Consider the following 25,240-nt stretch of genomic DNA (forward strand, 5'->3'; position numbering starts at 1 on the left):
CGTAAGAAAGATGTCTATATCAGAAGGAAATTTACTGAAAATGATTCTAATGTATTTGAAAAAATACATTATTAGAAGCATTGAAGAAAAAAAGTCCCAACAGAACCGTCCAAATCCTGTTTACGTTAACTTTACCTGAGAAGTCGTAACCTTTGTTCTTACCTTAATTTTATAAAGTGTCGCCGTATCTTTTATTTTTATTTAACTGCCGTAATCGTAACCATATCCATGTCCCTTATTTACTGTGATTTTTGTTTTACCAGTTCCATGACCGCCGTAATCGTTACCACATCCATGTCCTTTATTTACTATGATTTTTGTTTTACCATTTTCATTACCGCCGTAACCGTTACCATATTCTTGTCCTTTATTTACTATTATTTTTGTTTTACCATTTCCATAACCGTCGTGATTGTAACCATATCCATGTCCTTTATTTACTATAGTTTTTGTTGTTTTACCATTTCCATAACCTTCATAATCGTTACCATATCCGTGTCCTTTATGTTTTATGATTTTTGTTTTACCATTTCCATAACCGTCGTAACCGTGGCCATGTCCATGTCCTTTATTTACTATAATTTGCGTTCTTTTACCATTTCCGTAACCGCTATAATCGTAACCATATCCATGTCCTTTATTTACTATAATTTTCGTTGTTTAATCGTTTCCATAACCGTAATAATTGTAACCATATCCATGTCCTTTATTTCCATAATCGTCGTAACCGTTACCATATCCATTTCCCTTCTTTACTATGAATTTTGTTTTATCATTTCCATAGCCATCGTAATTGTTACCATATCCATGTCCTCTATTTCCATAACCGCCGTAACCGTAACCATATCCATGTCCTCTATTTCCATAACCACCGTAACCGTAACCATATCCATGTCCTCTATTTCCATAACCACCGTAATCGTAACCATATCCATGTCCTTTATTTACTATGATTTTTGTTTTACCATTTCTATAACCGTCGTAACTGTAACCATATCCATGTCCTTTATTTACTATGATTTTTGTTTTACCATTTCCATAACCGCCGTAACCGTAACCATATCCATGTCCTTTATTTACTATAATTTTTGTTTTACCATTTCCATAACCGCCGTAACCGTAACCATATCCATGTCCTTTATTTACTATAATTTTTGTTTTACCATTTCCATAACCATCGTAACCGTAACCATATCCATGTCCTTTATTTCCATAACCGTCGTAACCGTAACCATATCCATGTCCCTTATTTACTATGATTTTTATTTTACCATCTCCATAACCGTCGTAACCGTTACCATATCCATGTCCCTTATTTACTATGATTTTTGTTTTACGATTTCCATAACCGTCGTAACCGCGACCATATCCATGTCCCTTCTTTACTATAATTTGCGTTCTTTTACCATTTCCGTAACCGCCATAATCGTAACCATATCCATGTCCTCTATTTAGTATCATTTGCGTTATTTTACCTTTTCCATAACCATTGTAATTGTTACCATATCCATGTCCTTTATTTACTATGATTTTTATTTTACCATTTCCATAACCGCCGTAATCGTCACCATATCTATGTCCTTTACTTACTATTATTTTTGTTTTACCATTTCCAGAATCTCCGTAATCGTAACCATATCCATGCCTTTTATTTACTATGATTTTTGTTTTACCATTTCCATAACCGCCGTCATCGTAAGCATATCTATGTCCTTTATTTACTATGATTTTTGTGTTACCATTTCCATAACCGCCGTAATTGTACCCGTATCCATGTCCTTTGTTTACTATGATTTTTTATTTACCATTTCCATAACTGCCGTAATCGTAATTATATCCATGTCCTTTATTTAAGAAAATTTCGTTGTTTTACCATTTCCGTAACCGTCGTAACCGTTACCATATCCATGTCCTTTATTCACTATGATTTTTGTTTTACGATTTTCATGACCACCGTTATCGTAACCATATCCATGTCCTTTATTTACTATGCATTTTGTTTTACCAGTACCATAACCCCCGTTATCGTAACCATATCCATGTCTCTTATTTACTTTGATTTGTGTTTTACCATTTCCATTACCGTCATAATTGTTTTCATATCCATGTCGTTTATTTACCAATATATATTTTTTACCATTTCTATAACCGTCATAATCGTAACCATATCCATGTTTTTTATTTACTATAATTTTTGTTGTTTTACCATTTCCATAACCGCCGTAATTGTTATCATATCCATGTCCTTTATTTACTATGATTTTTGTTTTACCATTTCCATAACGGCCGTTATCGTAACCGTATCCATGTCCTTGATTTACTATGATTTTTGTTTTACCATTTCCGTAACTGCCATGATCGTAACCGTCGTGATCGTCACTATATCCATGTCCTTTATTTACTATAATATTTGTTTTACAATTTCTATAACCGTCGTTATCGTAACCATATCCATGTCCTTTATTTACTATAATATTCGTTGCTTTACCATTTCCATAACCGCCGTAATTGTTATCATATACATGTCCTTTATTTACTATGATTTTTGTTTTACCATTTCCATAACGGCCGTTATCGTAAACGTATCCATGTCCATTATTTACTATGATTTTTGTTTTACCATTTCCGTAACCGCCATGATCGTAACCATCGTGATCGTCACCATATCCATGTCCTTTATTTACTATAATATTTGTTTTACCATTTCTATAACCGTCCTTATCGTAACCATATCCATGTCCTTTATTTACTATAATATTCGTTGCTTTACCATTTCCATAACCGCCGTAATTGTTATCATATCCATGTCCTTTATTTACTATGATTTTTGTTTTACCATTTCCGTAACCGCCATGATCGTAACCGTCGTTATCGTCATCATATCGCTGTCCTTTTGCTAAAGAAAGGTATATATTCCTTATTCTTATTTTCAATTATCGACCTTTACAATTGGAATCAGTTTTGTTTGACTTATGTTAAAATATCTGTCTTTCTTACAGGATGGCAATGATTGATAGGCGTGTGTGTTTGTTTTTGGGTGTATAACGCCACTTTCATCATGATGGTCAGTTGATATTGGTGTAAAAAGCTGGAATGAGTGCTGAGAGACACCGACCTTCTGCAAGAAAACTGGTAAACGATGTGTTTTAAGACATGCGTCGGCCACTTATATTTTTATGTTTAAATGAAGATAAAGTGTCTTTTCCCCTCATTTTATAAAAAGAAGATGTGATATGATTGCCAATGAGACAACTTTCCACAATAGACAAAATGACACAGAAATTAACAACTATAGGTCACCGCACGGCCTTCAACAATGAGCAAAGCCCATACCACATAGTCAGCTAAAAAAGCCCCGAAATGACAAATGTAAAACAATTGAAACGAGAAAACTAACGGCCTAATTTATGTACAAAATAATGAACAAAAAAACAAATATGTAACACAGCAACAAACGACAACCAATTAATTACAGGTTCCTGACTTGGTACAGGCACATACAGAATGTGGCGGGGTTAAACTAGTTTGAAGGTGCCATCCCCCCCTAACCTGGGACATGGGTGTAACAGCACAACATAAGGACAATCTATAAAAATCAGTTGAAAAAGTCTTAACTCATCAGATAGATACAAATAGAAATACATCTAACAAAAACACAAAGTGGACGTGGACGGGTACTTGTACATCCCAACAACAAAAAGACACTTAGGACAGGTCTGAGAGTACTCGCAGTTACTGACAGATAATTCAAAGCCAATAACAACTAATACAAAAAATCATGCATTTAAGACTAAATTATCAATTAGTACACATCCAACATCCAATGGATTTAGTGCAAAGACGTCATAAACAGTCAGAGAAAAACATGACATTGTGCAATGCCAAGATACAGGTATCGACAGAGTGTAGAGCCATGAATGTGCATATGTATATAACAATAATATTTAGTTTGATTTTAATTTAATGATAACAAAATCAATATTAGCACCAATAAAACAATATTCAAAGATCTAATTACAGTGTTGAATTGGTAACCTTTTCTAAAAGTTTATTTAAAGGATCGTTAAGTTAACTCGGATCGTTTCTAAATTTCCGAGCTTGGAAAACAACATCTCCGTAAAAATGAGGATGTGCTATCCCGTTTGAAATAAGTTTTCTACAGGTACAACCAAACTTCAAATCCAAATCTTTATATCTATGGAAGAATTTAGTAAAGGTTTTAAGTAATTTGTGGTAACGAAACCCCTGACTTAATAATTTACCATTAATACATAGATTAGGTTCATTAAAATTAAAAACGTCACAACAGACACGGGCATAGCGAACGAGTTGTGATATATAAACACCGTAAGATGATGCCAAAGGAACATCACCATCCATAAAAGGAAAATTAACAAAAGGGATCGACAAATCGTCCCTTTTGTCATAAATTTTAGTGTAGAGTTTCCCGTGTAAGACTGAAATATCTAAATCTAGGAAAGGACAGTTGATACCGTTTATATTTGATTTATTTTAAGCAAGTTCCTTTGGGTAAATTTCGGCAGTATATTAAGAAAATTCTTGATTATTTATCGAAAAAATATTATCAAGATAACGGTAAGTGTTGTGAATTTATCAATTAAATGCAATTTAGACGGGTCTTTACTGAGTTTGGTCATAAACTGTGATTCATAACAATGTCCGTATAGTGTGAAGATGCACGGGCCTAACGTATCAACTGACGATGGGACAGTGGGTATGTTACTGCTGAGAAATGAGAAATTGATAATTGGGAAGTTGAAATCGTCCCTTTTGTCATAATTTTAGTGTAAAGTCGTCCATCTGTGTCAATGTTGAGGAAAAGATCAAGGTATGAAGCAGTCAGTCTAGTATAAGTTGTATCCTTAATTTCAAGTTGAGTGGGATATATGATATATAAGTACTGACTGAAATATGAGTTATTCAGTGATAGGACATTATCAATATATCTGAAAGTAAAATTAAGAATTTCGCAAGGTGCTTTTTCTTTTTGTCTTTTAGAAGATTTCGAATAAGTTCTGCTTCATACGAGTACAAAAACAAATCGGCCAGTAGGGGTGCACAATTAGTACCCATTGGAATAGGGACTGTCTTTTGAAATATCAATCATCCAAACTCAACAAATATATTGTCAATCAAAAAGTCCAGCATTTTGATAATATCATCTTCAGTGTATTTTCTGATAAAATCAGTGTGGTTCTTCACAAAATAAGAATTATTATAACCCAAAACAAGAAATTTATAACTACGATTCCCATTTTTATAGAAAAAGTTCTGTTTGATGAGATGGTGAAGTCGATCTTTCAATTGAGCACGGGGAATAGTAGTGTAAAACGTAGAAAAATCAAAAATCTTAATGTTGCTGCAAAATTGCGGAGATTGTGATCTAAGATTTAGCAGTAGATCTTTTGAATGTTTAAGAATCCACATATGATTGACACCGCTGATTGAATATATCTCATCACAATATTTTTGAAGGCCATCTTTTACTGTAGAAAGAATAGTAATCAGCACTTTAGAAAGATGTTTAGTCGAACATCTTGATGATCCAGCTATGTATCGTTCTTTATACGGAGTTTTGTGAAGTTTTGGTATCCAGTATAAAGACGGTAGATTTTCTTCGGTTTCTTTGAAGTTAATACCAAAAGAAAGAAGAACAGATTTATATTAGTATTTATTCCTTAATCAAAAAAGTATTTTTAAATTTTGTTAACGATCAATTCCAATAAAGCAATATCCGTATTGTCATGCCAGTCTTTGCGTATAGCTATTATGGTGATTATGTTTCCACGCATGAAGTTTCAGATTTATATCATATAACGCAACAAAATCAGTATCATATGTATATATTATATCATCAATGTCTTTGCTGATGGAATGTCATTACCGAAAAACCCAGTCACCAAGAAAACTATCCTCCCACCAAAAATGTATCTAAAATGCTTCAAAAGGTGTTTCATTGTTTATTTATTATAATAGTTAATCATTGTTTATTTATTACGATAGTAAATCATTGTTTATTTATTATGATTGTATAAAAAACTATCATGAACACCTCCTGAAATGTTCTGATTTAAAGTATTTTTTCACTCATTTACCTAAAGAGGACTTGACGATAGTTGAAAAAAAAACCCAATAATTTACAATCCACTAATGACATGTAAGTATGTTTTCTCTACCAATAAAGCGATCTGCATTGGAATTAGATATTGTGTAAAAGAATTGATAACCAGAAACGAATAATTTAAAATCGAAAACTTAAAACAAACATTAGAGACTGATATAAAAATAAAAAGGACTAAAAATTATCACATAATTAAGTATGCTTTAAATATTTATCAATGTCATGTCCTATTTCTGAATGTCAATTCTAATAATGTTTAGCTTGGTCAAAAATGCAATTTGATATATATTTTGGCTATTTTTTGAAATGTTTATATAAACTGAAAATGAAGGACATTCCAAACCTAAACTTTATCTAAAGTATACCAACGTACTTTCTCACAAGTAAAAATTATTTCATATCCGGATATTGGATATTACACAAAACAAGTATACATGTACTTAACAGTATTCTTTCCAAATTGTAAGGGACCTCGGTGGATGAGTGGTCTAAGTAGTCGAACTACTGTACCACTAGCCAGTCAACACTGAGGTTGTGAGTTCGAATCACGCACGGGGCAGGTTCACTCGACTTTAATATTAATTAACTAGGATTGTCAATTTTCCTACCGAAGGTCGGTGGTTCTCTCCGGCTTCCTCCACCTATAAAAACTGACAGCCACGAAATAGCACAATAGTTTTGTAAGTTGCGTTAAACAACAATTAATCAATCAATCAATCAATCAATCTATCCAAATTGTATTCAACAATCAACCAATCAATCAATCAATCAATCAATCAATCCATCCAAATTGTATTCAACATCAAGGTATACATTTAGGCAACATTACTTGCGTGTTAATATTAGTTGTAGATTTGCATTTCATAATAATAACGTATGATATCGATAGTAATGCACGCAGGTGTTTCAGGAATAACAGAAATACGCTCTACACAAAAGATTTGGAAGAAATTCATATTAATACCATAGGAGAGAAAAAAATAAAACAAAAAAAATCCAAACAAACAACAGTCCATAAAACACTACATAGAAAACCTATCATGGAGCAACACCATCCAACTAATTTCTTATGTGAAAAAAGTGCTCAAAAATAATTGTAATCAACAAGAGAAGAACTTACCCAATGCAATAAGAAGTAATATTAAACAATGATGTTTCAACCAAAACATTGTTGAAAATCAGTAAATAAAGAAATATTAAAATTTACTTATATAGTATAAGGCTCATTAGAAGAATCGGAAAAATAAGCAATGCTCACACTTCAATTAATAAACACAGAAGGAAACCTGTTTTGCGGACTATAAAATACATGAATGAAATGTACTATGTAAACAACTTCGATCAAACAGATTTGAAAAAATGAAAATGAGTAACGTTAATAGGTTGTATAACAAATTAAAGGCCCACGTTAAATGTGTACAAAGAAAGAAAACAAAAGAGAACAATGGGCTATTTCTAAAGCATGTTTTCCTTTTTGTATCAGTTTGGTGAGTTAAACATGTATAGATTAAATGATTTATGAAGTTTACATAAATTGTTGACATGACTAATCAGCAGCTTGTTATTTTCGGCGACATCTTGGATAGGTGGATAAGAGAAGACATTAATGAAAAATAGTGGGACATTAATGTCTTAAATTATATTTTGTTTAATACCTGCCAACAATACAAGATCAATCGCACCATTAGTAAGAGTTAAGGAGTGACGAGATGGACGTTTGCCCATCGTTGAAAAAAATAACAAGACTCGACGAATGGTACTTAGTTTACTTGTGTTGTTTGTTTTCATTTAGATGTAATCATCAATCATTTACATTGAAAAATTAATTGAAACGTGATATGAAGCTAATCACCTTATCCCTCTCCCCCCAAAAAACCCACAGAAATTTATAAGCCCAACATTTATTGATAAAAAATCCTCCTATGCCGCAACACAACTTGAATAGTTATGTTCTTATGGCGCAATGGATTGAAGACAAAGTCCACAGCTTAACACTTCAATAGCAACAAACGACCATTTTGCATATTAAAAGAATACACACAACTATGGATGATATATAAACAACACAAGGTTATATTTTTCGGTGCAACTCAACAACAAATATTGTTATCATAGTTATGTCGGGATACAAACTTTATCAAGGGTCAATTTTTTGGTTTTTATAGTGACAGCAGTAACAAATTTAAAAATAAACAAACGATTTAAAACAAACTGTATCGTTGAAAATCACAGTTTATGGCCAAATTCCGTAAAGATTCGTCTTCATTCCATTTGATTGATAAATTCACCAGCACTTACCGTTACCTAGCTGATTCTTTTGCGTAAAATAATCAAGATTTTTTTTTATATACTTCCTAAATTTATACAAAAGAACTTACTCTTATCAACTTGAATATGAACAGCATTATCTGTCCTTTCCAAGATTTTGACATTTTAATGTCAAAAGGGAAACTTTGTACAAAAAGTTACGTCAAAGGAATGACTTTTGGTCCCCTATGGTTAATTTTCCTACATTGGTGGATGATGTTCTTTTGGCCTAAACTTAAGGTGTTCGCTTTGCCTGTATCTGTAGTAACGATATATCAATCTATGAATGTAATAAGATTTCTGAATATTATTTTCATCGATACATATATTGTGGCAAGGCATATAAAGTCATATTTTTCTCAGACTGGTTATGAAGTGTTTACATTTAATCTATTAGATGTGTTTTGATTGATTTTAGTCTGAGATATTTTAAACGTTGTAATCTACGTTGAACTTTTGTTGTGTTGTTTCACCACTGTCTCCGGTTAGATGGAAGTTTGAGCGCTTGTTTACAAGATTAACTCCGACACATTCTATATGTGTCTGTCCGAAATCAGAAACCTGTAATTAAAGGGTTGTCGCTTGGCCGATGACATCAAATGTGTTTTTCGTTTATTGATTTGTACATTATTTAGTCCTTTTATTTTTTCGTTTGAATTGTTTTACATTTTTCGTTTTATAGCTGTTTTCACGGTATGGATTTTGCCCATTTCCAAAGGCCGTACGGTGACATATAGTTGCTCACATCAGCTTCGTTTGATATCTTGTTGATAAGTGCTTCATTACTATCCAACCACATCTGATTTTATGTAGACAGAGAAACACGCAGGAACAAGGCTACAAAATACACGAAATAATAGTTACAAAAGATAACTTAACAGAGCATAATTGTAAATGTCTTGAAATTATTTCGTTTGGAAAAAGGAAAATGGTTTGATTGTTGAAAAAAGGGAAAGTCTGTGATTTGATAATTGTATTGAGTTTACTTATGTTGTTTTTTTTATATTACTTTAAAATGATATTTGTTTATGCTTGTCGTGTTTAAGCACGCGAGTTTTATTATGAGAAAAGAATAACAGAGATCAACAGGAATCTGTTCAAACAAATCAAAAGTGTGTTATCATCATTGAAGAATGGTGTTTGTATCATAGAGATAAATGAAAACCAATGACTGCATGTTACTATTGAGTACGTGCTATACATGACAGTCTTTATAGAGGTTTACTATTGACTACGTGCTATACATGACAGTCTTTATAGATGTTTATTATTTATTGAGTACGTGCTATACATGACAGTCTTTATAGAGGTTTATTATTGAGTACGTGCTATACATGACAGTCTTCATAAACTAAAAGAACTAGCCAAGGAATTTGTTTTTGTCCCGGCTGATAAAGCTGCTAATAATATCATTATAGTTTGACGTAAATTTTACATTGAGGTTCTGCAAAAGGAAATCACGAATTCACCAACATTCCAGCTGACTTCATTTTCAAAAAACGATATCTGTTACAAACATAAACTATTAGCTACTTCTTTACAAGCAGAACCAAATACAATGAGAGTCCCAACTATGTACTGGCTTCCGAAGCTACACAAATCACCTAACAAATATAGATTTATTTCGTCTTCAAGTCATTGTTCCACTACTAAATTGTCTATTCTACTTACTAGTACACTTGGTACAATCAAAAACCTGATAATAAATTGTTCAAATAAGGCCTTTGAAAATAGTGGAATTAATTACTTTTGGAGTGTCCAAAACTCGTTGGAAGTACTTGATAAATTGCATGCATATATTGATGATTTTTAATCTGTTCAAAGTTTTGATTTTTTTACCCTATATACCACTTTGCCTCATATTCTTATTAAGAAAAAAATTCACACACCTAATTTAATGGGCATTTAAAAAGTCGGAATGCGAATACATATGTTCAAACTCTATTAGGTCATTTTTTAGTAGCAACAAACAAAAGAACTATGTCAATTGGACATGCTTTGATACTATATCTGCACTTGAATTTTTACTTGATAACATTTTTGTTCGCTTTGGAGATTCCGTATATCGTCAAGTTATCGGAATTCCAATGGGGACTAACTGTGCACCACTTATTGCGGACCTGTTTTTGTATTGTTATGAGTTACAATTTATTACTAAAATCAGCAAGGACCCATCGAAACAACATCTGATACAAAAATTTGACAATACTTTTAGATATTTGGATGATATATTGGCTCTCAATAATGACGACTTCAGTATGTATACTAAAGAAACTTATCTTGTTGAACTTACTTTAAATAAAGCTAATACTAACAATGACCACTGTCCTTTCCTCGATCTTGATATCTATATCATTAACGGGAAGCTTAATACAAAAATTTATGATAAAAGAGATGATTTTTCATTTCCTATCGTTAATTATCCATTTTTAGATGGTGACGTTCCCTTGTCACCATCTTATGGTGTTTATATATCTCAACTTGTACGATTCGCTCGTGTATGTAACAACGTTTTAGATTTTAGCGAGAGAAATTTATGTATTACTGAAAAATTATTACACCAGGGTTTTCGATATCATAAACTAGTCAAAACATTTACTAAATTTTAGCATCGGTATAAGGACATCATTCGTGAATATAACTCTAACTCAACATGCAAACATCTTATACGTTCGGGTATTTCACATCCAATCTTTTATGGTAATATTCTTTACAAAGCACAAAAATGTCAGTATTCACCTCAAAAGCTAACATAACCTTTAAACAGACTTATTCAGAAGGGATATAGTTACGATACTGTTGTCAGGTCATTAAAGATTGCATATTTTGGCTTTAATATTGATTCACTTATAGGGTCTTTGCATCGGAATTAAATACATTTATTCTAAAACCAGTTGTTGGCATGACACGGGTTATGTTCTTCTCATATATTTTATGACGGTATAATACTAAACCACTAACAGGAGGGATTGTGCCTGATATTCATATGATGAAGACATAATCTTTCGATCAGTTTGATTGAGGTCTGGAGCTGGCATGTCAGTAACTGCTAGTAGTTTGTTGTTATATATGTATTATTGTCATTTTGTTTATTTTACTTTTGTTTCCTATTCTGACATTGGACTCGGACTTCTCTTATACTGAGTTTTACTGTGCGTACTGTTGTGCGTTTGTTTTTCTATATTGGCTAGAGGTATAGGGGGCGGGTTGAGATCTCAAAAAACATGTTTAACTCCGCCGCATTTTTGCGCCTGTCCCAAGTCAGGTGCCTCTGGCCTTTGTTAGTCTTGTATCATTTTTAATTTTAGTTTCCTGTGTATAATTTGGAGTTTAGTATGACGTCTATTATCACTGAACTAGTATACATATTTGTTTAGGGGCCAGCTGAAGGACGCCTCCGGGTGTGGGAGTTTCTCGCTGCATTGAAGACCCATTGGTGGCCCTCGGCTGTTGTCTGCCCTATGGTCGGGTTGTTATCTCTTTGACACATTCCCCATTTCCATTCTCAATTTTATTTATAGAGGTTTATTATTGAGAACGTGCTATACATGACAGTCTTTATAGAGGTTTACTATTGAGTACGTGCTATACATGACAGTCTTTATAGAGATTTATTATTTATTGAGTACGTTCTATACATGACTGTCTTTATAGAGGTTTATTATTTATTGAGTACGTGCTATACATGACAGTCTTTATAGAGGTTTACTATTGAGTACGTGCTATACATGACAGTATTTATAGAGATTTATATTTTATGGCAGATCTTCTGTAGTTTTTTTTAAAGTTACTCAGAACCCAAGAGGTATCATACGTTTATTCACTAGACTCGGGCCTATTTATTTGGACTTTAATGGTATACACTAATCTATAGCAGAAGACAATTTATTTTGAGCCTTCGATTGTCTCATTGGTTTTTTTGTGTTTCGGGGTGCACTTTCATAGATTTATGGCTGGCTAACATGAAAGTCAAGGATTTTTCCAAACATTTACTTAACAGTATTAGAATTAATTGAAACTCAAAGAGTTTTTTCATACCTCTAGGCATAGATGTCTTGTTGCATTGTTTTTTAGATTTCTTTTCAGTACTCAACAATATAAGCATGCAATTTATCAAGTATTTCCCACGAATTTGTGACACTCCAACACGTTTAGATATTTTATAACTTTTTTTTAATTGACATCAGTTTACCATCTTTACATAAAATACGGAACAAATAGATGATAGACAAGGGAAATTCAATCGCGTTTACTTTGTAAATGTATCTGTTGAAAAAAATTACGACAAAATATACAAAGTGATTACTAATATAGATATTAATGACTATAAATTGATTTTATGTTTGTTATTTGAGTAAATCATTAAAAAATTTGGCGAACTCGTATTCGGTCACGTAAATCATTTTTGTTTTTAATTTTGAATTTTTTTAGCATTAACAAGGAGCGTTGTGTAACGCTATAAAGCAACTGTTAAAATATTTTTGTCATGACCGCTTTTGTTTATTTGAATTTGTCAATACTGTGGGATATCCAGTGAACGAAAACAAAAGAAAAATCACTTTGTGAATATATGTCCAACGTGTTATGTGTTGTTTACACCTCTTATCAATTGGGCGATACAAATTATCTATACCCATAGGACCTTCTGATTTTACTTATTTTAAACATGCAGATCTGTTTGACGGCGACTAATTACCCGGGAATAATAAAATTCTTGATTTTTACACGAAACTTACTAGGAACACATTGTTAAATTTTCCGTTACTTCTAATGAGTTTTAAACTAAAAATTCTTAAACTTCAAATCAAACAATGGTTTTATCTCAATCCCACTGTTTGGTCATACTGTTTATTGCCTAAGTTATTGTTTTATACATATTCATGTATGATAATTATAATAATCACTATAAATCAATTTAAGAACAATGTACAATTTAGTGCCGGTGTATATATAAATTTATCCTAATGATATTTTAGAAAAAGTTTGCTGCATTTTCCTTAAATAATAAAACATACGATAGAAATAAAACCACTTATTCATAGCCACATTGTTTTCTATGTTAAATTCTGCTTTTTCAATCATTGATAGATATTTTGTCTTAACTTCAAATAAAGTGACAGTCATTTCATGTCAAAACCATACCTTATCCTGACTTATTTTGAAAAAATCAACATACTTTTAATTTCAAATTATAGCACACTGGTTCGTGGCAGTTTGGTAGTACTATAACATGTATCTCTGATCAGAGCAACAGGACAATTATGCCCTTCTTTTATACTTTCATATATATTTTTATTATTCAAAAGAAACTTTCAACATGGATTAAACAGTGATCCCATGTCATTACGCTTTCATTCGATGCCAAAATTACCCAAACATTTTGTTTATTGACAATCTTACAGATATGTGTAGGAATTATTTTGTTTGAAAGATGTTCTACTTTCAGGGCCCGTATTGGTGGTTTTCTACCTTTAACAGAACCAAACTTACTATATTGACTTCTGCTTTACGTTATTTCATTCTATGATCGATTTCTAGAAAAGAAAACACATAAAGCTTTTGTCCAGAATTCAAGCTGAAATTGAACTGGTAGTAACATATGCGCTATAAAAAGATAACTGCATATTGATAACAATAGTGACCATTATGAGATTCCTTCCATTATAACCAATTCTAATTGGTTAAAAAAATCTTTTAAATCAAAAAGGTATCAAAATGTTGGCCACTGGGCAGATAGTAACACTTCATCCTGTGATCGTGTACCAGCAACTGAACTTACCCAGAGAAAGTTTTAAAAATGTATGATACCGATGTCCTTACGCACGATACATGTTCCTTTAATAACATTAATTGAAGTTTACTTGGTATTTTTTTAATTCAAGGGCAAAAAAGTAGTGTATATTATACATTTTTACCAATCTGCCTTTTAATCAAACGCGCTATCCGAAGACCTCAATCATTGTGAAATTTCAGACTTAAAGCAATAAGATTTAAAATGCTGTATGAAAGAATGTGGGGTATACGTAAGTAGTTTCCAATGAATATGTGACAGAGATATTTTATTTGTTTACAGTCAGTTTAAAACGGTTTAAAAAGTTTCAATCATGACATTTTATTAAACTGATTTAAACTATTATAATTAAATAATTGTTATAACTCATTAGATATTATGATTCAAATCTTTAAAGCATCATTTGTTTTGAGCGTTCCTGGTGGATGTGAATCTAGAAAAGCACCCCAGACGCACCGTATTTATCAAGTGTTATTCTTATGTTCTAGCACAGGGTCGATAAAGACTGGTAAGTAGCATCAGTGTAGTAGTCATAGCTTCTTCATGGGTGTAATTTGTAACACACATTTTCCGTTGATAAATGTTTAAAAAACATTAAAACACTAAGGTTCATATCTCAGGAAAAATTGACGCTAGATGGTTTTTGCTGTTCTCTTCAGATCCATTTTTATCATAAACTCATATTACTGACATATACTATTCAGGATTTTTTTAATTCACTTAAATAAAACTAAGCTCAAAAGTGTTGGCAAAAGTGTAGTTCTGCAATTTCCCTCTATAGGAAATGAGCGATTGCCTCATTAACCGGTTCTCCCTGTTATGCTAACTATTTAAAGATGAACAACTTTTAAAGAAAATGAAAACATTGTGAACTGTACATTTTTAGGACAAATTATTTTAAGTACGTTTCAATTAAAGTAATTTTCTATTGGCTATATCAGAAGTAATCTATTAATGTCGCGAACATGCATACAGCATGAGAATAATAATGAAATACGTGTCGGCATCGATGCATCGTTAAAATTCAATAAAAATATTGAATTAAATCCATTTTATTGAAAATTCACAATTGTGAATATAATCAAAAGAAAGCATGTGACGTAGCGAATTTATATGAAGGAAGCCCCTCATTGCAAATTGTAATATGTCATATGAGTTTAAATCGCTAAAAACTTACAAGACTTACATTTAAGGCAGTACACTTAGACTTAGGGACATTTAAGGTAGTACACTTAGAGTTAGGAACAATGAAGGTAGTACACTTAGAGTTAGGAACAATGAAGGTGTCATATTTCTGACTTGGTACAGGCATTTTCTTATGTAGAAAATGGTAGATTAAAACTGGTTTTATAGATGGCTAAAGTTCTCAATTATATGGCAGTCGCATACAATTCCATTATTTTGACAACAATCTGTAAAGAAAACAAACAGGCATAATAGGTAGAAATGTCAAAAATATGGGTACAGTAGTCAACATTGTTTTATAATCTTAATCACTATAAAAGCAAACACATATGTCAACAACGAAAAACAATAGCATATAGACAAAGCACATAAGCAAAAATGAAAGACAAGAATACAAAAAGTGACCATAGCACAATAACACGATGGCGGGATGTATAGGTACCGATCCACGCCAAAAGGATATTACCAAAAATGGACTAAACAGTAAAGGTTAATAATTTACGAAGACAAATAATAGAACACTATCACACGTTATTAAGAAAAAAACAACGTCAGAACCTAGAATCTATACTTCAAGACCATTGTAGTTGATACGGAATATCTATCAACAAGGTCTTGGTATCTCCCCGTGAACTTTTTTTAGAAAAAGGACGAGACGGTCTTTGACACAACCCTGGTTCACCAACTTTCTGCTCAGACACGGGTGACTTTTTATAAATTCTAAGAAGAAGCTGCAAGCTCTTGAATTCCGAATGAGTCGGGAAATTTATACACCATATGCAGGGGAATTTGGTGTATTGCTACTACGGTGGTTGAAATTGATTATTTCAAAATTAAAATCGTCTCGTTTGTCATAGATTCTGGTACTGAGATGGCCGTTAATGTTTAATTCAGGGTATAAATCTAAAAATGAGACGGAGGAAACCGTGTCTGTTGTTTCTTTAATTTCTAGTTCTGAAAGATATATCAATGGAACCCAATCAGAAAGTTTGGATTGTTAATGGTAAGAACATCATCAATATATCTGACTATAACATTGAATGATCTGGCTTCTTTGATCTTCTTGTTTTTGACAAGTGTCTGAAGGAACTACGACTCATATGAAAATAAGACGAGATCAGCAAGGAGAGGCACACATTTCGTTCCCATAGGAATGCTGACAACTTGTTGAAAAAGTCTTCCTCAAAATTCAACAAATATGTTTTCAATAAGACACACCAACATACTGATCACTTGTTCCTCTGTGTAGCATGTTTTACCTTTTTGTTCACTATTAACAAAATATGCCGTATGGTATCCCAAAGTAATCAATTTATAGCGTATGCTACCATTTTTATATAGAAAAGCATTGTGGATTATTTCTTTGAGATGATTTCATATTTTATATGGGGAATGGTGGTATACAGGGTTGAAAAATCAAAAGTTTTGCTAGAATTAATTTGAGAGAAAGATCGAGAATTAAAAATAACCACAAGTTCTGCTGAATTTTTAAGAATCCACATATGGCTAATACCACTACGCGAATAAACAGTTTCACAGTATTACTGAAGACCCTCTTTCACTGCGGACAGAATTTTTGTTGACAAGGGACAATTCCTTTGTAGAACATGCAGATGAGCCGGTAATGTACCGTTGTTTGTACGGAATTTTGTGAAGCTTAGGTATCCAATACAAACAAGGTAAGTCCTCAGATTTGCTGTTCAATGTAATGTTCATTGAAGCCATGAAGGACTTATGATTCGCCAAAATCTCATCCTTGTCAAATGAGATGTTTTTTAGTTGAATTACCTGAGTGCTAATTTATTCCTAATTCTTTTACAAGATACTCGTAGTAGTACGACTTACATACAAAGACAAGATTATTTGAAGCTTTGTCCACAGGAGCAACATCATATTTATCGTGAATAGATAATAGACATTTCACAGCTTCTTTGTCTCTGAAAACGGACGTTGGTCGATCATTCACACAGTTTTTCGACTTATGAATTCGACGTTTTATCAGAGACCTGATTATTTTGACCCATTCTGACAAAGTGTCCAGTTCAACTTCTTATCGTTTAGATCATCTCTGGCGTATTCATCAATAGAATCCATAATTATTTTGTAACCCTAGCGGATGATGAAGATATGAAAGAAGGTCATCAAAGCTCCCAGAGGACGATCAAGATTTGGAAGACATTTTACATTGGGCCGATGGTAAAGTTTGTGCCCATGACTACGCTGGTTTCTTAAAATAGTATTAAATAAGCTCATTACATTTACACCACTGCAGGCTTGACTTGACAAATGTCCTACTCCTTTGATGTTATCATTGCAACCATATGGCATTGCAGTACTTAGTTCACTTATTCAGAGATTTTCTCTATCTTTTCAGAAAGGAGTTCTTTAGTGCTATTAGTGTGGTGATAAATTTTCTCGATGATGCGTACTTTCATAGATAAAGAAGGATCATGATCCGGTTGATTAAAATGGTTCATTTTTTTCATGTTTGCCTTCTTTCTTGAAAACAATAATAGATAGAGAGAAACTTTAAGTTGCAAAAATGAACAGTAAGACAAGAAATGTTGACCCTTCCGAAGCACCTGGGTTTGCCTGTACTTTTGTTTTATAAAGGGTTTATCTAACTATGACATGTTTGTTTTGCGTTGTACGTATTTAATTTTTAATTTTTACCAATCATGCTCTTAACAAGCTTTTGTTCACTAGTGTTTCTTTTAAAACGTTCACATTTGGTCAAGAGTAAGGGTTGGGGAATTTACATTTAAAATTGAGAATTGAAATGGGGAATATGTCAAAGAGACAACAACCCGACCAAAGAGCAGTGAACAGCAGAAGGCCACCAATGGGTCTTCGAAAAAATCCCACACCCGGAGGCGGGCTTCAGCTGGCCCCTAAATAAAAATGTGTACTAGTTCAGTGAAAATGGACGTCATACTAAACTTCAAAACATATAAATGAACTAAAATTAAAAAAAAAAACATACAAGACTAACAAAGGCCAGAGGCTCCTGGCTTGGGACAGGCGCAAAAAAAGCGGCGGGGTTAAACATGTTTTGTGAGATCTCAATGATATGTACATGGATTTGGTGATGTTTGATGGATTGAAAAGAGAACGTAACCTTAAACTTAAAGAAAGGCTTAAGGTTACCGATAGTTGTTAAGTTCTATGTAATTTGTTCTCTATTGGAGAGTTGTCTCATGGGTAATCATACCATTATTATTTTTCTTTTATTATCAACGCATTTGACAGAGGTGATACGGTGGATGTCATCAGTGGAGCAGGAACCGCGGATCTGTCCGGAGCATTTTTTGCTATTTGTATTTTTGTCATACATGTGGTTAAATCCAATAGAAAAAAAAAAAAAAAAAACGCCTCGCACGCATGTAATTCATTACGTGTTGTTTTCATTTTTACAGAGATGGATCGATGCCTCTGCTGATGGACTATCAGTTAGCTCAGTAGTCAGTACTTCGGTACTGTCATGATTTTTAACAAACTTTTCCAAAATTGTCCGTTAATAAAATTAAACATTATAATAATCTAAAGTTTCAAGTCCCTCGGGCAAAGTTGACCTTAGATGGATTTGGCTATTTTTTGAAAACCTTTTTTTTTGTCATTAAGCTCTTCAACTGTTTCGGTTCTTATACATTCATGGCTTTCAAATATTCGGCTTTGAGCTTTCCGGGTGAAGGTAAAGCCAGAAAAGCGCTTCGGACGCATGAAATTTATAACGTGTTTTCATTTTTTAACGGAAAGGGATCTGAACGATTTATAAAATATATAACAATTTCTTATATGATGGAGCTTACTAGAGATTTAAGACAAAAACAGAATATATGATTTGAAGGTACACTAATATTTCGTACAAAAATCAATGAATGACTTTAGGGTCAAAGGACAGAGGTTTTATTCAATGGTACACGACACATCGTTTTATGGTAATTCTCCTGCATACCAAATATAGTTTACGAAGTCAAAAGCTTTTGGCACCTTTGGAGAACCAGAAGAACCGGGAGGAGAAGAAAAGTTACTACTAAACATAATGTCTATCCGTTTCGAAAATGAGAACATAATGATTTGATAAAACAAGAATTTATACAATATTTATTTATTTATAATACATTCAAGTTTCTTCACTATCTTTGGGTATAACTGGTGGTTTCCACTACAAAGATTATGCTTTCCTAATGAGTATTCTGCTGTATTTGTTAAATACTTCTGTGTTTTTCAGTGCGCTTATGAATGTCCTTCATCATCAGCATATAATGGCCTCTTTTTGCCTTTTTGCTGCGACATTTTGCCATCAAAATGCTATGATTCCAATTTTAATTCTCCTTTTTGAGGTGGTTCTTTCGTAACAACTACATCACAAAGATTACAACTAGTAGATATTTCCGTTGTTTCCTCTGTTAGTTCTTGATGAGTTTACTGTAAAACAATTAATCATCAATCATCTTGATTTTAGTATAATGTTAATAATGGCTCATGATTAGAAATGTTCCTTTGAAAACTGTTTTACTTTAAAATATCACCTTGTTGGTCGTGTTGTATGCAGCAATTAAACACAAAATATGTTACATGAAAACAAATTTGTTTTGAAAAGGACCAATGTTTCGTTAGTATGCATATAAGAATACCGATGAAAATTATTTTGTCTTTACATAATTTTGTTTAATTATTAAACACCTAAAAGTACAGCTACAAGAACTTATGGCTAAGATTTTCCAGAATACAAATTGTGAAACCATAGTCGAAAGTGTGTTGACTCAAAAACTGAAGCTTTCTGAATCCATGCATAAGAAAAAAGTCTTAAAATCATCAAAAATAAAATCAAAGTCTTAGAAGCATTAGCTGAGATGCAATCTGTATGGATTTGTAGTAAAAAAAAGGCAGATTTTTGTATCGTTGACTATTTTGTTTTTAATTTTGATGACGAAGATTGATTTTTGTATCGGGGACTAATTTGATTTTAGTTTTAGTGGTGAAAACTGTAAAATCTGCTGAAAATTAATGTCAAGTGATGTAAAACCAAAAAATTGCCCACATTTAATTGACTTGAGCTTTTTCAACGTGACCACTAGAAAGGGATATTTTTCTCGCTAGGCACATTATCCACCAATGATTTAAAGAAAGGCTCAACAAATATTGTCAAGAATAATATTTTTATTTCAACAAAAAACAATATAAATATTAATACCGAAAAAAAACAATGTTCAAAGATACTACGATGCCAAAACAACATCCTTTAAGAATAAGTTTATTCAAATGACCGATAAGACAACTACACCATTTAAGTCCATATCTGGGGCTTATCTCCCGAGAAAACTGTAAGTATATAATTTTGTTTTTTTAAATCTTGTACTGCTGATCATTTATAGTTTCTGTCTATTATAACAGCTTTAAAAATAATAAGAAAACTTGCTTAGAATTGGTGCAAATCGCGATTTAGGTGCAATAACTTCTATTATGGGTTATTTAATGAATTAAATCATATTGACCTGTGTGTAGATCTTGTTTTGCTGATCAGTTTTCCTGCATGTAGCTCTTTTTGAAGTTTTCAAGATAATTCGCAAAAATACTTCAAATGTGAAAATCATCATTTATGATAAACATTCGTTTGACAACGGTTGGTTGGCAGATCTCAACATTCTCTCAGAACTTCTTTTTTGAGTAAGGCAACAGTGGTTTACCGAGGTACAAATCGTGTAAATCGATTTAAAAGAGACATATTAGGGTAACAAAAAAAAAAAGGGAATCACATAAACTCCAAAAGGAGTGATACCGTTTTACAGATAACAATCGATTATTTCCATTTTACTCCTGTTTTCGTTTTCAACCATGGAGGACATGTTCGTTGGCGGACGGGATTTTCGGACATATTTTAGTGTAAACAATATTTTATTTAGAACCAGATAAATAAATACGTACATCAATACAATGCATGGATTGGAAAACAAGTGACAGGTCACTTATACAAATTCCTCTCCTTTGTTTATATTTTATTACGGACATATTTTATTAAACTAAATACCCTAGGGTTGATGCATGGTAGCCATGTTTGGTTTCAATTGACCAAGAAGTTTCAGAGGAAAAAAAAAAATTTTTCATTCTTTTCAGGTCCTTTTATTCATATAGTTCCTGAAGTATTTCAGTATGATACATTCTTGGCTTTCGTTTCCTGTTTGTGGTTGAGCGTTCATGATGACGTGAAATCCAGAAAATATTGGTAACCTTAAAAAACATAGATTATTGGTTTTTGTTAACAATTAGAAAACAATTTTAATTTCAATTATAATTCAACATTTTTGATTAACGCTTGGAAATATACAGCAACATGTGGTATTCGCTAAATTACTAGGTGGTGGCAGTTGGGGAGGTTAGATGTCGATTCATGATTTCTTTTCTGTTTAATTTCTGTTTTAAAATTTCGGGAATTGCTAAATCCATTTCCTTAACGAAAAAAGCCACAATATGTTTTTGTTTTTGTGACTTCTATATAATGAAGGACATTTGTAGATTTTCTTTCTGATAAATCCCTTATGCAAAATAAGCTTATTTTCTCAAAGATTTGAAACTGTTACTCTATATGGTAATGAATCCACAATCCAACTTATTTGAACATTTTCCACCATTCCACAACAAACAAATTTCATCGAAAATGAGTAGAAAACTTCAAATAAGAATAAATTTCTGTTGACAACCATTTCCAAAAAAATGGGTTATTAAATGTGTATGAAATATTATTTTAAAAGTGTTAAATATTGTTTTTTCCTTTAATCTAATAATAATAATGTCGCATCTATTCTATTAAATCCGATAATAAGATAATAAGCATTCTGAATTGATAAGATTGCAATTTGAAGATAGTAATTGAAAGTGATCAAAGCTTAAAGTCTTATGAAACTTTAAATGAAAAAAAATGAATATGTTTTAAATACTTGAATGGCTAAGTTTTAATATAAAACAAGTGAACGTGAACTTGTTTGTAAAAGAAAATCCTTTATATTGTCAAAATCTTCATATCTGTACTGCTATTGAATTATTGTCTTCCCGTACTCTAGTTTGCCGATATTTTCCGTATGCAGTGACTTTCATAACTAGAGCCCTCGTTTGAACTTCAGTCATCGCAAAGAGCAAGCGCGAGGTAAAAACCGTGATGAAAGAATGTAAAAAAACGTGCACTGGAAGGTAAATAGTAATAAGTGATTCTTAAACAACAAATAAAATACGTTAAATCACGACAACTGTTAAGGAAAAAGTTCAACTAACAGATATATAGGAATGCATGAAAAATATATTAAACAAAATTATCATTGCTCTATCAATTCACCATTTTTCATGTGCTTCACGTGCTATGTTGTGATTATTTATCAATGTCACGATCCGGTAAAAACTCAGCAACAAACTCGGAAGTTAATAAGCTTACGATCAACAATCACTGAATGAAAATATCATTTGTGGATAGTACGTTATAGATTCGTAATAAATGTTAAAAAAAACGTGCATGCAGGACTTAGTTAAATATATATGCATGAGTAAGTTCAATAATGTCGATATCATTATAATTACAAGAAACTCGTTTCATAATTATAGCATAAGGGAGTTTGACTGGTTCACAATATAAGGACTGAGCTATAATTTTAATCTTCCTCTGTAACTTCGATAAATGACTTTTCTTAGTAAGTTTTGATAATCAACCTGTTTATGATAAAATATATAAAGCTGTTTTAATGGGAAAATGGTCTTTGTATATCAATTTTCAGTAGATGAATTTGTTCTTACTTATTGATATTTTAGACTGATAAAACATGGTCTATGTTTAGTTGAAATTTGGTCAAAGCAAATCTACGAGTACTATGTTTACCAACACAAACAAACAAATGGAACAAATGGTAATATAACAATATCTTTGTTACGGAACATTTATGCACAAAATTTTGTGCGAGTCTTTTTGGGTAAAATTGACCTGATTAGTATTGGCTGATGATGTTCGTTCTAGTTTTTGATCTTAGAAACGATTTGAATATTTTGTTTTCTGAACTTTTTACTTCAAGCTTACTTGAGGTTATTCGAGCAATACGTATCGTGTGCTCTGTTTTCGGTATAACACGTTTATATAGAAAGAAATTTTGTTCACAATTATTGATGTAAAGTAGTAAATTATTTTCAGCTGTTTCGAGTTCATGAATACAGCTACATATTTTCTCTAAATTATTTCATAGTAATCAATATATTGGTATAAATGATTCTTTGAAGAAAAAAATAATTGGAGCAGCAAACAAAAAATGTCTTTCTGGCCAATATATTCTAGTGCCTAATAAAAAATAAAATCCTAAAAATCTTGCACATATTTTTCTCTCATATTTTGTTAAATTTATGTTAATAATTTACCATCTATTTTAAACATATAGACTTGTTCATTCCGGTCGTTTCATGTCCTTTCCTTTTTTAAATAAACAGAACGAAAGTTTTGAAAAAAAATAATTCACTGACATGATGATGATACTAATAAAGTTTTGAAAGTTAATATTAGAAAAATGACTAGTGATCAAAGATATTTTATCCACCTATTTATTTGTTTATTAACAAAATTACTTGCCTTTGTAATATACTGCAGAAGTAAATGTTTGATGGGGAGTCCTTTCACCTAATAAATGTATTAAATAATGATGTTAATTACTTAATGTTTTTTTTTTATTATCAAATATGCTTTTAACGTAGACCTTTGTGATCTTTGTTTTGTTACACAGTTAGTAGTAAATATATTTTGAACTATTTACAAACAGGCATATCAAAATATCAAGAGACAATTCCTACAGAACCATCGAACACTGAACAGTCTCACAATATTCGCTATTAGTCTCCTCTCTTGTAATCGATCTGTTGATTCCTCACTGAGTTAACCTTTATCTGATAAGCTCGAGAACAAATTTTGAAAACACAAATTAAATGATAAGTAAAATGTTTGGGAGCGTTTAACGCAAAGTATATGTAATTGGGCTGTATTTAAGGTAAACAAAATAGCATTAAGAACTAGAGCATGTTGAAATGTTTCTGGGCGATGTATGTAGCGTTTTTACTTTCAGAGATACAATCAACAAAAATTGTTGAATTCATGCAAATAATTATTCCACTGTATGAAAATATAACAATTCATTGGGTGAGACTACTTCACTTGAAATCGAAAAAAAACATCATACCCCCATCTAATTATCGGTGCATGGGGGGTTACCCCTACAGTTTTCATATCATTAAAACGAAAATATTCACAGTTATAAAAGATCTTTTTTAAACAAACTTGTGTAGTCAAAATTTTGACAAATCCCAATTCAAAGTGAAAACAAATTTTATAGCACATTTACTTGCATTAAATTCATTCATAGCACAATGGCATGATGATTTACTTGATTTTCACCTTAAAAAATATAACTGCTACATATTTTATTTTAATTGAATTGTTTTATATGATCTTTTCTGCTAAGATAGTGGTCATATTATTTACCTATTGGATTGAACTTTTATAACAACTTTCTTCTTACTATGGTTGTAATAGCCATAATTACGACTAAAACTATAAAAATAAGAAGATGTGGTATGACTGCCAATGAGACAACTGTCCACCACAGACCAAATGACATAGTGACTAATGGTCACCATAGGGTCCTCAACAATGAACAAAACCCTTACCGTATAGTCAGCTATGAAAGGCTCCGAAATGACAAATTTAAAATGACTCAAACAAGAAAACTAACGGCCTGATTTATATACAAAATAATGAACGAAAAACAAATATGATATACAGCAACAAACGACAA

The 25,240-nt window shown here is 32.0% G+C and overlaps 1 protein-coding gene and 1 pseudogene across 1 annotated transcript in view; both read right to left on the reverse strand.

The window, feature by feature from the left end:
• The window catches only part of LOC127698793 (fibroin heavy chain-like), a 108,085-nt gene that overhangs the window by 7,052 nt on the left and 75,793 nt on the right, over positions 1-25,240 (reverse strand). The window lies entirely within an intron of this gene.
• On the reverse strand, positions 202-24,982 carry LOC127737137 (uncharacterized; annotated as a pseudogene).

The sequence above is a fragment of the Mytilus californianus genome, unplaced genomic scaffold (genome assembly GCF_021869535.1).
Source record: "Mytilus californianus isolate M0D057914Y unplaced genomic scaffold, xbMytCali1.0.p SCAF_4, whole genome shotgun sequence".
NCBI lineage: Eukaryota > Metazoa > Mollusca > Bivalvia > Mytilida > Mytilidae > Mytilus > Mytilus californianus.